This window comes from Phoca vitulina, unplaced genomic scaffold (assembly GCF_004348235.1).
Source record: "Phoca vitulina isolate PV1807 unplaced genomic scaffold, GSC_HSeal_1.0 scaffold1, whole genome shotgun sequence".
Taxonomy (NCBI): domain Eukaryota; kingdom Metazoa; phylum Chordata; class Mammalia; order Carnivora; family Phocidae; genus Phoca; species Phoca vitulina.
The window spans coordinates 70053317-70060261 of NW_022589704.1; positions in this window are offsets into that span (position 1 = coordinate 70053317).

Consider the following 6945-nt stretch of genomic DNA (forward strand, 5'->3'; position numbering starts at 1 on the left):
GTCTAATGAGCTGTATGTTTGACTTTTTAAATATTGTTTATTGTCTCTCTCCTCATCTTCAGGACATAAGCTCTATGCGAGCAGGGACTCCTGCCTCTTTCCTCTCCCCAGGTCCTATGGCAGAGCTTGGCAAAATGGGGGTTTCACAGAGACTTTTGGAGTGAGTAAAGGACTGCTTACTTGTGTGAGAACTATCGCAGGGCTCAGGAGCAGTCAAATAATTTAGTACAGAGGTTTTGGTACATATATTCTTTAAAGCAGCAAAGCACATTCATTGTGGGCCATGTGGTGATCTATAAATATTTTATTCCTTGATTTGTTAAAAAAACAAAAACATAAGCCAAACAAGATGTATGTTAGTCCACATGAAGATGTGAGACTTCTTTTGACAAATATTTACCCAGAAACTTCCAGTGGCCAGTACATATGTAGGCCCTGGGGTGCAGTGTTTGGGTGAATTTGGTAAAATATTGTGTGCTAGTTGTCTTTTCCAATTTCTTGAAGCAATTCTAAGATGCATAACCTACATCTGCAACTTACTCCCGTGGTGTCATTGTACTTATAGACCACCTCCAATTGACAGATTGCGTTCTTGCAGCTCATTTTTAATTCAGCCGATGGAACTTGGAACACATTGTCTTATAGGACCTGCATGATGAAAGGGAGAGCTTCTCGGGCTGGGCTATTTAAGAATAATGCAATTGACATACCATAAATTCAAGATGAAAAACTGTAGAAAAGAATACTGTTAAATTACTAGTCTCAAACAACAAAATATAAATTGAATTAGAAAAGGTGTTGTTATGTACCTTGGGTGACCATGCTTGAGAAAAGCATTTGAAGATGTTGAAAGAATCTTTGAATTCCTCAAGGGAAGCTGGAAGTCTGGGTTTCAATCTGGTGACCTCACGTTTGGTGTCCCATCCTTGGTCAGTGCCCTCATCCTCCATTCTTCCTCTCTCTGAACTTTTCTTTGGTCTTTGCCATTTCGCGAAGTGCTACACGTATAAAATACAAATCATCTTTCTGACTTAGGCTAGGGGATAAGATCAAGGTGAATATGAAGGTTTATACCTCCTTTTTCCCCACAGAATATCTAAGGCAAGGTAATAGTATACCGTGTTGCAATGGGTTTTCACTCTTCTTGGAAATGGGAGCTAGAGAATTCTTAGATTCTCACCGCTTCAGTTATAATTGAAAGAAATGTATATGAGGACCAAGAGATACCTGGTCCTGTCATTATCTAGCTGAGTCATGGAGTTCCCCTAGGACTCTGTTTCCTCATCTCTAAAAGGTGGACAATAAATTTGTTCTTCCAATTTCATTTCGTTGACAGGAACAAAGAGCAGAGTAGAAATGAAATTGCTCTTAAGACTTGAAAGACTTGAAAACCCTAAAAGCCATGGTATTATAAATTACCAAAAAGCTAACTCTACAGTGTTACCACCATCTGGGTAATTTGAAAAAGTTTCGTCCTCTTACCACAGCCAGGAAAGTCCTGGGTTTTAAGCAAGGGTTGAAATTATTCAGAATCTGATATTTGTTTTGAGCCATTATCAATAACATAAGCAGGCAGCTTAAGTCTTAAGTGCTATAAAATATATTTATAAAAGGAGAGGCCAGAAAGAACAAATGCTGGGTTGTGTGAATGCTAAGTTCATATCTGCATTTTTTCTACTGGCCAAGTTAGGTCATTCACACTTAAAAATTGGGGAGAGGGCACACACATTTCAAGTATGACCCTGATGGAAATCTTTCTATGTCAATTGCAGAATAAAGACCTTTTCTCCCTGTGGGGCCTGACTCAGGTGTCTAGAATGTATACTTGCTCATAAATAGCAGAAGTGTTCAGCATTGTGATTATTTTTCTCCACCTGGGTTGTTTGGGGGTTTCAGTTCACTCTGGGTAAATGATTAGTGTGTAACCTCGTAGAATAAAATCTATGACATGTGCGAGAGACTCACAAGGGATCTTAACCATTGGTGTTATTCCCCTAGCCAACAGAGACTAGTATGGGCACAGCTTCTTCTGCTCTAAGACTTATTACACACCTGGCAGAGTTGTTTCAGCTCATCAAGATTCTTTCTTAGAGGCAGACCTTGGGGGCAGAGAGAGGACATTGTTTGTTGTTTTAAAGGATCAGTGGCTAGAGAATCAGGAACCTGACATTCTTATCCTGAGTGAGTGACAGTGTGACTGTGGGTAAGCCACTTGTCCTCTCTCGACCTCAGTATCTCATCTATAAAAGAGAGAGGACTCTTCCGGCTGTACAAATATCAAGAGACAAAGCCAATATTGTAAGCGCTACCTGTCCAGTTTGCCACACATCTCACCAGGTAGGCCTTATCTATAGGTAAATAAAGAGGTAGAAAATGAGGCCAAGTGGGTCAAATAAAGCCCTAAAGCAGATTTTTATAGGCCCTTTATAATAATTGTTAGAAGTTTTTATGTCATTGAAAATCCTTAAAAATCAGAAGACATCACGTAAGAATGTAGATTTCTGGTTGCTCTTGAAAAATCAAAACATCTGGCTGCATTGGGCTCAAATCCAAATATGGCAACAATTAGCTAGAGCTGGGTGTGGCTGTCCCCTTTGGATCGGGCGTGTGAACTTCTGTTTACCACAGTCCCCACCACTCCCTATTGCTACCTACGCCTGGTCTCCTTTATGCTATCCTTCTGACCCCTCTAGGCACTTGAAATTATGATCCTCACTCTAATATCTCTCCCAATCCCAGATGCATTAATTTCCACTTTCCATACCTTTTTCTGAAAGTAGATTTTCTGCAGGGAGAGAGAAAGATCCTTAACACCCTGGCATGAAGTAGGTGAGCAGATCATTGTTCTCCAGAGAGGAGCATCTCAGGGTCCTAGTGAGGAGGAAGGAGGGCCGAGAGGCCAGGAAATACCAGTGGAAGGGCAGGGGGTTAGGTACAGCAGCTCTGGACAATAGAAATATCATGCAAGCCATAAATAAGAGCCACTTATGCAACTGAAAAATTTCTAGTAGCCACATTAGAAAGAAGTAAAAAGAAATAGGTGAAATTCTTAACCAAACATACCCCAAATATCTTCATTGTATTGTGTGATCAATTTAAATGTTATTCATGAGATATTTTATGTATTTTCCACACTAAGTCTCTGAAATCCAGTGTGTATTTTATACGTGTAGCACTTCGCCATTCATACTAGCCACATTCCAAGTACTCAACAGCCCCATGTGTCATGGCTCCCAGAGGGGACATCACAGAGCTACAGAACCAACTTATCAGTGTTGCCTAGAGCTCTTGCTAGCTACCTAGCCTTCAAAAGGGAACCACATGGATTGAGAGCTCACTATGCATTATATAAAACACAAGTACAATTTGTTTTCTTTTCGTTTGTGTGTCTCACTAAAAAAGATAACTAGAGCAGAGGGTAAATACCATTGAAACGGTATCGAAACTGGTCTCCTACTATTGCATGGACCCGGACTTCATATTTTTTAGCCTCAGTTTTCTCTCTCAAACCTGGTAATAATTGTATTTACTTTAAAAGGTTTTTGTAAAATTTATGAAAATGTTTTACAAACTATAAATAACTATGCAGGTTTAACGAAAAGAAAAATAGTTGTGTTTTCTTGAATCCTAGTCTCTGTTCTAGAAACTTTGCACATGTTGTTTTCATCTTTATATCTTTATGAAGTGATATTATTATGCAGATTTTAAAAAGAGGAAACTGAGGCTTTTAGAAATTAAATACCTTGTGCAAATTCACACAGGTAGTGAGTGGTTACAATTGTGGTAACAATTGTGTTACCACTTCTTTATTTATTTATTTATTTTTTAAAGGTTTTATTTATTTATTTTGATAGAGGGAGACATAGCGAGAACAGGAACACAAGCAGGGGGAGTGGGAGAGGAAGAAGCAGGCTCCCCGAGGAGCAGGGAGCCCGATGCGGGGCTCGATCCCAGGACCCTGGGATCATGACCTGAGCGGAAGGCAGATGCTTAACGACTGAGCCACCCAGGGGCCCCAGTGTTACCACTTCTTTAATGAGATGTTTTATCATCGATTTTCCTAGCTCCGGCCTGACTCATGCAAATATAGATAAGAGAGGCTATTTGTCACCAAGTTCCTCCACAACTGCACATAGACTCTGTGAACTGAGGCATTGTTGCCACCAGACAGATGTTGTTTCCATCACAGCAAGTGACACAATTTGTTAGTAGACATTATTTTCAATGTGTTTCCGCCAAACCACTTTCCTGGGTGGATCCCTCCTCCTGCATGCACAACCTAATCCTTCGCAGTGCGGTACCTTTGTACACACTGTTCCCACTGCCTGGAGTGCTTTGTCCTAATATCTCCCATCCAAGTCATATTTGTCCTTCAAGGATTATTTAGCTGAGGTCAGGATCTTGATGCGTCTAGGCTGCATTGTTTCTATGTCTTTGACATCCGAGGACCATTGGCACCTCTCATTTTAGCCTATCTCACACTCCACCATGTTTTGTCATTGAACTTGAACGTGAACTTAGTTCCTGTGTGTATTTTTACCCAATTAGGTGAAGGTTCCTGGAAGACAGGGCTCTTGTTTCTAGTGTTCTACACTTTAGCAGTACTTAACACATTTTATTTACTAGCTGCTTGAATGTACTTATTCTGTACAGTCAGGCTGGGTCTATAATAGGTGTGTAATTTCTGTTGAATGAAACAAGTTTTAGATTTGAAAACCATATGAGAGTAGTTCTTCCAGAGGTAACAAAGCTCTGCCATGATTTCAAGGTTTTTTATTGTCTCATTCTCCTTTCCTCTCTGTCCCATCTCTGTAGACTTTGAATGTGAGTTCCTAAATCTTGCCGTATTTCCATTTTTACATCTGTTTAAGAGTACTTTGATAATGCTACTTCCTACTCACGGTACATATTATTAATATCCTCAAGCAAAAGACTGAATTATCTCACAAAGTATGTGATCAGCATAACATGGAAAGCAATAAAACTGGTCTGGATATAGAAAAACTTTGCTCCAGGTGAAAATGAAAAACTAATTGAAGGCAATGACTCAGTCGTCTGCATTTTTCCTGGTATAACAAAGCAGCACAAAATGTATGGTGGCCACGGATAAGCTCTTAATGCCCTTCCAGGTAATGACTAACTATGTGTGACTAAGACAGAATTAAGAGAAAGTCTCAGACATTGCGGAAAAAAAAGTCCCCATGACTATCTAGTCCTGGACACTCCCCGTTCTGGGAAAGATTATCATGTCCTAGGCTGGAGTGACATCAGTGTTTTTATTTGTCAGTAAGAATCTATAAGAAGCAGTTATTGTCTTTAATTAAAAAGTAAGTACAGTGAGAAAATCGAGAGATCTGAAATTTCCTTGAGCTCCCCCAGGGTCCTTATTTAATACATTTACACTTTTGTGGGGTTTTTCATATTTTTATAGAGATGTGTTTGTGAAATCGGCAAACACTGGGACAGAGTGAATGTTGGCAAAGCAGAATGTTCCTTCCAGGTCTAGGTTTTCAGGTCCTTGGAGGATAGACGGGGTTGGCTGTCTTTGCAAGAATAGGCACTCAGATTTACCTTTAAGTAAAACAAATTAAATTCCAACGTTAAGACTGTTATCACAAGTCCCCGTGCCCAGCCCAGCTCCTAAACTCTCCTTCTTGCTGCCATGGATATTTTATTGGGTAAACAGAACTATTGGCTACTTCAATGCACTCTACCTGCCTTGGGCTATTTTTAAGTTATCTGACTCTCTAACCTGTGGAATTGGTTATGGTTTGCTCTCAAAAGCTGTTTTTTTTTTTTTTTTTTTTTTTAAATCTGGAACCAGTTGATTCCTCTAGCAGATTTTCTCCATGTTTCTCCTGTACCTGTACATACGGGGAGAGGGGGTGCCCGGGGTGAAGGAGGAAGGAAGAGAGGGAGAGGGAGGTGCTCATGTCCCTTTCCCCTTTCAAACTTAGAATAAATGACCATCCAGATATTTTGACAGCCACCCTAGTTGAGGCCACCCACATCCCAAGCTGGTGAAGGGCTTGGTTCCCTCCCTTGCCAGTTGAGGAATCCTTCTGGAGTCCCATCTTTTCCTCACTCTCCACAGCCGAACAGCCCAAGTCCTGTCAGCTCTGCTTCCGAAGACCCTGAATCTCTCTGTGCTCCGGGGCTCTGACCTAGTCACCTGGTCACCATCCTCTCCCTTCTGTCCTACCACATCAAACTCCTGTCTGATCACCCTGCTACCTCTAGCCCCTCTAAAGTTCATTCCTCCCACAATAGCCTATATTCTCTTTTTAGAACATAAATCAGATTATATGGCTCCCCTGTTTCAAACTTGAATTGCTTCCCATTCTTCTTAAAGCAAAAACCAAATGTCTGTCCTACCTCGGTGAGCCCTCTACCACCTGGGTCACTCATGGTGACTGACTGACCTCATCTGGCAGTACCCTCCCCTTCCCTGGACATCCTGTATTTTTCCCATCACCAAGGCTCCTAGAACACGCCCTGCCTCCTTGACTGTGCTGTTGCTCTGCCTGGAACCCTCTTTCCTCTGATCTTCATATGGGTGGGGTCTTCTTTGTTCTAATCTCAGCTTCCAGTCACCTCATCAGGGAGACCTTCCTTGGTATCCCTCTCTAAAGGAGTCTCCTTGTCACCCCACCATATCGCCCTCAAGCAATTCTCTGCAGAGCACTTATCACAGTCTGATATTTTCTTATTTATTATTTTAATTAATTTCTTTAGCATTTATCTTTCTCCACTAGGCTATCTCTCTTTTACTCACCCTGTATCTCCAATGTCTAGGGCAGAACCTGCCAAAGAGTAAGTGCTTTTAAATATATTTTGAGTGGATGGCTAGATAAATAATAAATGCCATGGCCAATATCCATTCAGTAATGGAGCATCTACGTACACAAGTTTTAACCTTATATTACAATGACATGGCCAGTTTCA